Source organism: Rhinolophus ferrumequinum (genome assembly GCF_004115265.2).
Source record: "Rhinolophus ferrumequinum isolate MPI-CBG mRhiFer1 chromosome 5 unlocalized genomic scaffold, mRhiFer1_v1.p scaffold_110_arrow_ctg1, whole genome shotgun sequence".
Classification (NCBI taxonomy): domain Eukaryota; kingdom Metazoa; phylum Chordata; class Mammalia; order Chiroptera; family Rhinolophidae; genus Rhinolophus; species Rhinolophus ferrumequinum.
This window is the reverse complement of record NW_022680355.1, coordinates 14,288,417-14,297,240: the sequence shown is the minus strand read 5'-3', so window position 1 is coordinate 14,297,240 and position 8,824 is coordinate 14,288,417. Positions and strand designations below refer to the sequence as shown.

Genomic DNA, 8,824 nt, shown 5'->3' with positions numbered 1-8,824 from the left:
AGATATGCCTTGAGGATTTTACATGAAGAAAACGTAATAGCATTTAATAGATACACATGGCAACATTATATTGACTGCCCACAGAAATAAGGAAAAACTTTACTGAAAAATTCACATTCTCCTAATTATTACCCCTTTATATAGACTGGAGCTTCTGTGGATGCTTTTAGACTAATTGCCACACCTGGATTTTATGCTAGAGCAATACATGAAATCCTGATTTGCTCCCTCTTTCTTTTTAATCTCTGAATTTTTTTCCTAATGAGTTTTTGAAAAACGTTAGCTAACAAACAAAGGTAAATTTTTGTGCAAGACCCTCTATAACCTTAGCATAGTGCAAAGTAGTTATTCATCTTCTGATTTCACAGACAGCTTAATGTATTCACGTGAAAGTACAGAATCTCTTCACACAGATAAGTCCAAATAATTTAAAACAATCTCTACACCTGTGAATATTAGGGTCTTCCTCATGGTATTGTCAAGAAACATTGAGTTTTTACTTGCAAAATACTAGCCACAGTGCCTAGCACATAATTAACATTTAATAAGTGCTGGACATTATTATTATTTTATCATCTATGTCATTAAAATCATGTCTTTAACAGGTTTTTTCAATGTAACTCTAATTGTTTTGTTTTGTTTTGTTTTGAACGATAGTTTTATTTGTTCAAGGACTCATATTGCAAGCATTAAACCAAGCACGGGCTTTGATTCTGTGAGCCCAGATTCACATATTTAGGGAGACAAAAGCAAACTGTAATCCATGTACATGAACGGAAACTAAAGGCTCATGGGTAATCACATTGTAGTTTTTAAAGTTCTACAGCCTAGAAGCCTGAAGTCCCAGGTCTTTGAAGTCCTTCTGGATGTCCCACAGGGTATCTGCACTTTTCTTGAGTTGAGCAACCTCATCATCTTTCAGTTTTGGGTTTATAACACTAGTTAATCCCCAAGCATTCAGGATCCATGGAAGGCTTAGGAAGACTTCAATGTCAATGCCATATACCTCTTTCACCTTAGTTGACCCTGAATGAATGCTGGATAGATTTTTCTGCATGGATTCAATGAGGTCAGCCACACTTAACCCAATAGCCCAGTTGCTGTATCCTTTTAGTTTGATGACTTCATAGGTACTTTCAACCACCATCTTACGCACTTCCTTCAAGGTTCCATTATCATTGTCCATTCCCATTTCTGGATTCCGTTCCTGGAGAGACACACCTACCACATTCACTCTACTCCACACAGCCACATTTGAGTTGCCGTGTTCTCCCAAAATCCATCCATGGCAACAGCTGGGATGAATGCCAAGTTTTCCAGCCATAAAGTAACAAAATCTAGCAGAATCCAGATTACTTCCAATCACACAGTGCTTGGTAACCTACTTAGTTTCCAGGTAACACAGGTGAGAATATTCACTGGGTTAGAAACCACAAGTATGATGCAGTCAGGACTGTACTGGCTGACCTGAGGAATAATGAACTTGAAAACATTAATGTTCCTCTGTACCAGGTTGAGATGACTCTCTCCCTCTTGCTGGCAAACTCCTGCAGTTACCACCACAATCTTAGAATTGGTGGTCACAGAGTCATCTTTATGGACCACAATTTTAGGTGTCTGAAGAAACCAGCCCCATGCTGCAGATCCATCATTTCTCCTTCGAGTTTATCTTCCAGAATGTCCTCAAGAGCAAGCTCATCAGGCAGAGACTTTCCCAGAATGCTGATGGCACACACCATACCAACCTGTCCAACACCCACTACAGTGATCTTATTGTTTGGGAATGCTGCCTCTTCTTACGCCACTGGTGCTATCAGTTTTTCCTTAAGAGTTCCCATTGTGTACAGGAGAAAGAAGAGTCACGCGAGGAAGACAATGTCAGTTGCATGCCTGTTTTGTTTTGTTTTTAAATTGATGTATCATTAACATATAACATCAGTTTCAGGTATACAACACAGTGATTCAATATTTGTACTAATTTGTTTTGCTACAGGCATATTAGTATTATTCATTATACTTTCCTTCTTAAAGTGCTGTCTTTAAGGTGGCCCACTGAATCAGGTTTCAATTAAATACCCAAAGATGATGTCCCATAAGCTTCCATTTTTCCAAAATGCAAAAGAATATGGTTTCAATTATTGCCATTCTTCGTTTGCACTATTGTCTGGAAATGAGCTTTCTGTCTAAAGCACACGGATGCAAGACATACAAAAAAATCATAAATAGTTTTTGATGGGTCTTTGCAAAATAGAACCAATTATTGATTTGAAATCCTGCTTAGCCACAACAGAATACTCTGTAATCAATTACACTTGGGGGTTTAACCTATAGATGAAGGACAAGAAGAAGCTGAGTTAATGACTTTTTCAACTGGCAAAATGATATCCCTGGGGCCGAAATGTAATCCTCGGGCTGTCAGTGATTTCACGTTGTTGCTGCACACTTGCTACTCGGGGAGTGGAGCTTCTTCCTTCTGCAGAGCCAGCAAGCTGCTCTAGACCAGCCCTAATGTTTCCAAAATAAAAGGCCGATGCGAACCGTTTTTCTCTCCCTTCCAAATACTACTGATCTTCCTATTTCCATGGTAACCGACGCCTGCTGGCATGATCAAGAAAAAACTGATTTGGGATTTTAATTAATTGCTTAGAAATGGAAATGTAACAGGGACTGGCAGTTCAACTGAGCACATTTTGCAAAGTGAATAAAAATAGAGTTTCTGAAATACTGGAAATTGTTTCAGTGGCTGTAGCACATCTTTTACTAGACACCTTAATTTATTCCATTCTCCAGAATAAATCTGCCAAATGCACTAAGCCATTTTGTCAACACAAATCATTTTGGCAAATACTTTAATCCCTCTTCTAAACAAAATGCATTGTAATTTAAAAAATCTAACCCATCGGTGTGAACCCACTGGGTCCCATCTGAAAATACTCCTGAGATATTAGTAGATCATGTTTAAAGGAGCTGTCATCTCCTATTTGTAAAGGAGAGCCCCTGTTCTCTTTGCCTGCTTAGGAGTAAATTCCTTGAACCTCACCCACCATAGCAGTGGTTGCTACCATTTGTGGAAAGAAAAGCTTTAAAGTTACCTTTTTTCAAAGAGATTAAGAGCATGGGCTCTGGAGCCAGACTGAGTATGTTCCCATCTTGGCTCCTTGACTTTACTAGCTGGGTTACATGGAGTAATCAGAGCCCCAGGTTGCCATCTGTAAAATGGGGAACCACTTATAAGGTTACTGTGAAGATTACGCACATCAACAAATAGAAAAATCCTAGAACGCTGCCTGGAAGAGAGCAACAATTTAATAAATGTAAGTTGTCTTCACTATTTGTATTTTTTAGTTGATATGTAATCTCTGTTTTGGATTTCCTATACTCCTTGGCTTTAAATATTTCTTTTAGAGCTATAGCACACCCCGAGTTGGTTAAAAATTGTTTTCCATTACAAGGTCTGAGATGTCTTTTCTTTAGAGAAATATTAATGTCTGCTGTAAGATACACAAAACAATTCCATCTAGTGCCAAATAAATGATTAGTAAAGATTTCAAAGTAAAATTCCCTTACAAAGGAGACAAGTGATATAACTCTAAGGTATTTCTGGAGTGAGCACCAATCTTGTTTGATCTGCAAGTGTTTTAATTATACCAAGTCACTAAATTCTCATATGTACAAAGAAAACCATGATATTAAACAAATATTATTTATCACTGACTGAATGCTCTTGTGAAAATAGAATTGCTATAGCTCATACATATGTTAACATGTTTTTTTAAAATGGATGCAATAAGCTCTATATCAAAGGTAATTTAATATGTGCAGAATTATTTGGAAGAATCATTCCAATTGAATAAAGCCTTCCCCAGTCATTAGCTGAAAACCTTGATCAAGATTTCTGAGTACCCGTTATTCCACCTACTACTATTATAATCATTAGTGAATAATAATTGAAACAAACTTATACGGAGCTAGGCTCTGAAGGAAAAATATGACGGTGAACATGTCCTTATCATTAAAAGGAACCAGAGACTCCTTGGCTGTAGAAGAAATGTTCACAAATTTTATAGGTACAAAATGGGTATGTGTTAAATGTGGATAGTTATGGAACTAACCAGTATGCAAGTACTGACTTCTTCCTTCAAGCCATCTCTCAGACTAAATTCCATTTATTAGGGAGGTCATATTCTTTCCCTCAAAGATCAGGGAAATCCCCTTGCTGTGTGTCCCAACAGGGTCTTGTACTTGCAACTCTAACATTCATCACACTTGTAATTGCTTGTCTAATGTGAATGGATCCTTCTTGCTGAATTATATCCATGAAGCTAGAGAAAATTTAGTTCTTTTCTTTTTTTTGCATCCTCAATGTAGTCCCTGGAATAAATTTTTATGTAAACTTAAAATTGAATGATGACCCAGTCTAGTCTCCAGAGTCCGTATTAGAACATAGGCAGGACTACTAATTATTCAATATCTACTACATGATCAGCTCCATGTATCTCAGCTTCTGAAATAGGTGCATAATAGGCACTTGCCATACTTGGTAAATGAGTGGACGTGAGACATATGAAAATATTGCCACTATTAGAAAATGTTATCCCAGGCCACGGTGAGAAATAATGCATTGTAGCTTAGATAAAAGGTAAATTTCTTATTTTCCTCTATCCTATCAATACTGCACTTGGTTCCTTTCATTCATAAATATGTGGGTTGACGACATATTCTCGGAAATTCATGGTAGCCTGGAAATCATATTACTCTTATGAATGTCCCCTAAAAAGGCCTCTTTCCATATGTAAGATAACAGATTTGAGCAATATTGCATGGTGACAGCCAAAACTAATAGTACAAGTCAATAATATTATTGCTCAAATATTATTGACTTGTACTATTAGTTTTGGCTGTCACCATGCAATGGAGGAAGAACTGAGAATGGGAACTCTCCAGATAATTTCAGCACTGACGAAAGCATAAAACTTTCCCAGGTCGTAGAAATCATGGGCATTCTAAACTCAATTTCTTAAACACTTACCGATTGATAAAAGGATATATGTGATAGATATTCTTCTTTCTGGTTACCATTTTTGAAAAAGCTTTATGGTAGTGTAATTGCTATACAATAAACTGCCCATGTTTAAAGCAGACAGTGTCCTAACATATGTGTACACCCACGAAACCATCAAAATCCAGACAGTGAATATGTGTATATCCATCCCCTGAAAAGTGTCCTCACTCATTCCTGTTTGTAGTTTCTCCTTGCACTCGCCTCCCTCTCCCATCCCCAGGCAACCACTGATTTGCTTTCTGTCCTTACAGATTAGTTTGCATTTTCTTTCATGGAGTGTAATTATTTTGAGACTCCTCCATGTTGTTTTATATATCGATAGTTCATTCTTTTTATTGCTAAGTAGTATTCAACTGTCTAGCTATCTCACCTGTTGAAGGACATTTGCATTGTTTCAAGTTACGGCTGTTACAAATGAAGCTGCACTAAACATTCATGTACAAGCCTCTCTTTTTTTGAACATATGCTTTCATTTCTTTTGGGTAAATACCTATGACTGGAATGACTGGGTTATATCATAATTCTATGTTTACATTTTTACAGAAATTGCCAAACAGTTTTCCGAGGTAGTTGTACCATGTTTTAAATCTTAACATTTAAAACCACATATTTTAAAAAGTGTTTTTCCAAAATTTACTGTGTCCAACTTCTAATGTTGTTGCTTCATCTGTCAGGCAACAAAAGAAGATAAAAGTATATTTCAATTAACCATATAATTAATTTTAAAAAATTCCCAAACAAAAGTTGGATGGAATACATCCAAATTATTGGGGGAAATAGGTGTTTTGAGCTCTTTGAATTGTCCAATCACCATAATTATCCAATTTATACTGCATGTTTAGGCACCCTCCAATATTAAATTACATAGAAGCACTCTATGAGTGAATTTTGGGGAAAGTCACTCAAACACAGCAGATCAGAATTGAATTACTTAACTTGGCAATTTAACAGTACATGAGGATTATCAAATTTTAACTGCAGCACAAAGAGGTAAACTGAGTAAGGGTTTTAAAGGACCAAGTGATGCCTTCTCATCTTGCTATTTCACATCTGAGGTCACGAGTAGAGAACGTCACTCGGGAAGAATTTCAAAGTAAACCTGTACAACATACCATGATAATAGATGCTGATGATAAAAGGTCTGTTGAAATTAGGAGAGACTTCAACTGGACCCCAGCACAAGCCCCAGTCTCTGGTCAATTAATAGAAAATATGAAATTCAGAAACTCCAAGGTGAACTGGACTATAACACTGTGGTGATGAGTCATCTCACTTGCAAAACAGGCTTGTTGGCTTGTCAGGAGTCCAGTTCAGGTTGTTTGTTGTTGTTTTTTTTCTTTTTTGGAGTCACTGCCAAAAAGTGAGCAATAATAATAATTAATGTCCAAAGATGTTGCATTTTCAAAGCAAGGAAGTTACACTACAGAGAATACTTCCCTAGTAAAGTAAAGACAAATCTCAAAAGATACACCAAGATTTTTGTAGCGTGTTTCCCCCAAAATAAGACTAGGTCTTATATTAAGTTTTGCTCCAAAAAACGCATGAGGGCTTATGTTCAGGGGATGTCCTCCTGAAAAATCATGCTACTGCTTATTTTCTGGTTAGGTTTAATTTTTGGGGGAACACAGTATATGTTTCTACTGCCTGTGAAAGAAGCTTACTGCGGGTGAAACAAAAGAAATAGGGCCTTTTTACTCCTGAGATGAAAGAAGACTGTTCCTGGAAAGTACAGGCAATGAAATTCTGTGTGCGGACCACTGCTTAATGCCCAGTGACAGAGTCCTGTAGTCCAGAGACGCAAGAACACACTGTGCTCAGACTCAGCTCTGTTTTATTCCCTTTGGCAAGAGCTAATGCATATAATTACCTAGTAATGTAATTAAACAAGAAAGTAATAGAAAAAATGAACAAGGCGGATGAGACTCGTCCACATTTAAAGTGTTTTGGAAGATAACGTCAATAGGGTCAGTAATCTTAATAGCAGTCATTTTTATATTTTCAAAGTGCTGTGGTTAGTAAATCAGTTTTCCAAGTATACCCAGAATTTTGAACAGAAAGTGATACATCCGCTTATTTAAAATACTCATAAAACCTTTGAATAGAAACATCAACTGTTGGTAAGTGACAAATATTAAAGAAATCGAATCAAACCAGTAAGCTGATGGTTGCAAAAAAATATATATATAAAACGGAATGATGACTAGAAATGACAACAAAAGCCTTTGAAGTCATAAAACTATTGTTAAGATATACTCTTTACTAAGAACTCTATATGTAATCGCTCACATAAGATTAAGTATATATAACAGTAAATGTGTTGTATGTGCATATAAAGCATATAGCCATCCGCATTACACATAGTAATTCCTACCTTTTATCACACCTAATCCATGATGAGCGGGTAGCTAATGTTATAATTAGGAGGATTAATGATGTATTTTCACTCTGCACTTACCTCCCCTTCTATCCTGACATAACTTTGGGTTGCACCTGATAAATCTTTGGATTTATAGACATGACTGTATCTTTTTTGTTTGCTTTTCTGGAAGGGTTTCAACCTACTTAGGACCATTGTTTTTCCTGGTGTGTGTGTGTGTGTAAATTGTGAGGGCAGAGAGGAGGAAAGGAGGGAACTCCCGTATGCCAATCCCTGTGACAGACGGGACATAATTACTCAAATATCTACCTATCAGATTCTGCATAAAAATGCTTAAAAGCTCAGACATTTTCTTTTTCTAGAGTTACCATTAGACCTGAACTCTCTGTTTGCCTGGTACAATGGAATGAGCATAAATGTAGCTTCAGAACTCAAATACAAAGTGTATTCTTTAATATAGTCCTGCTAAAAATCACATTTTCTACTAAAAAACACTGTTTGAAATGAAATTTTCTTTACTATAATTTTTGTTTGTTTATTCCACTTCCCTTTCCACCCCCAAAAAATAATATATTTGGAAGTCAAAAGGAGGGACTATTCGTTTTAGATGACTTTTATCACACTGTGAAAGGAGGTTGGCCAGTTCAAAATCAGTTATGTAGCAAGGGTTTGGGTGGTACCCTATGTGTTAAGGGTTTCTCAGGCCTCCATCTGCATCCTTCATTTATCTCATCTGTTTCTGTTCTTGGCCATGACTCACCATAAAACAAATACTTGATAAAGTTGAAGTCAGTGAAGGTGGCTGCTGAATGAACTGTGTCAGGAGAAGCTTACGATTTCCATCCTACACCATTCCTAGAACTCTTGCCATTCCCTCCCAGTATAACTTTCCAATTTACGCAAAAGTATCCATTATGCTATGGACTACTGACTCTACAATTTTGCATTGATTTTAAAGTGGAATACACTGTGACACTGCTTTCAACAGTCTGTATTATCTGACATTATCTTTTAGTCTTCCCATTTAAAAAACAATAGTGACAACTTGGCTCTATCTGGAGTTAATAACTAAAAATTCAATATACGCCTACAGGATATAAATGTATTAGTCTCCCTGAGAAAGATGAAACTAATTTAAGAACTTCCCACATATTGAGAACAGTTCGCAGAAATTTACCAGCTGCTTCTTTATGTAAGATAGGATCTTGTGATTCAGTGTAGGAGCTGAATGCCAATTAAAACATTACATACCTCGAGGGCATTAATGTGAATCAAAAGAGAATGACTGATTGGAAGGTCAAAATAAACTTAGCAAAAGAAAAGTAATGTCTGATAAAGAATAACCTGCATTATCTTCTGGAACAACCCCCAACTTCCTGAAAATT

The 8,824-nt window shown here is 36.6% G+C and overlaps 1 pseudogene; it reads right to left on the bottom strand.

Moving 5' to 3' along the window:
- Positions 1-820: 820 nt before the first annotated feature.
- On the bottom strand, positions 821-1,838 carry LOC117019200 (L-lactate dehydrogenase B chain-like; annotated as a pseudogene).
- Positions 1,839-8,824: the final 6,986 nt, after the last annotated feature.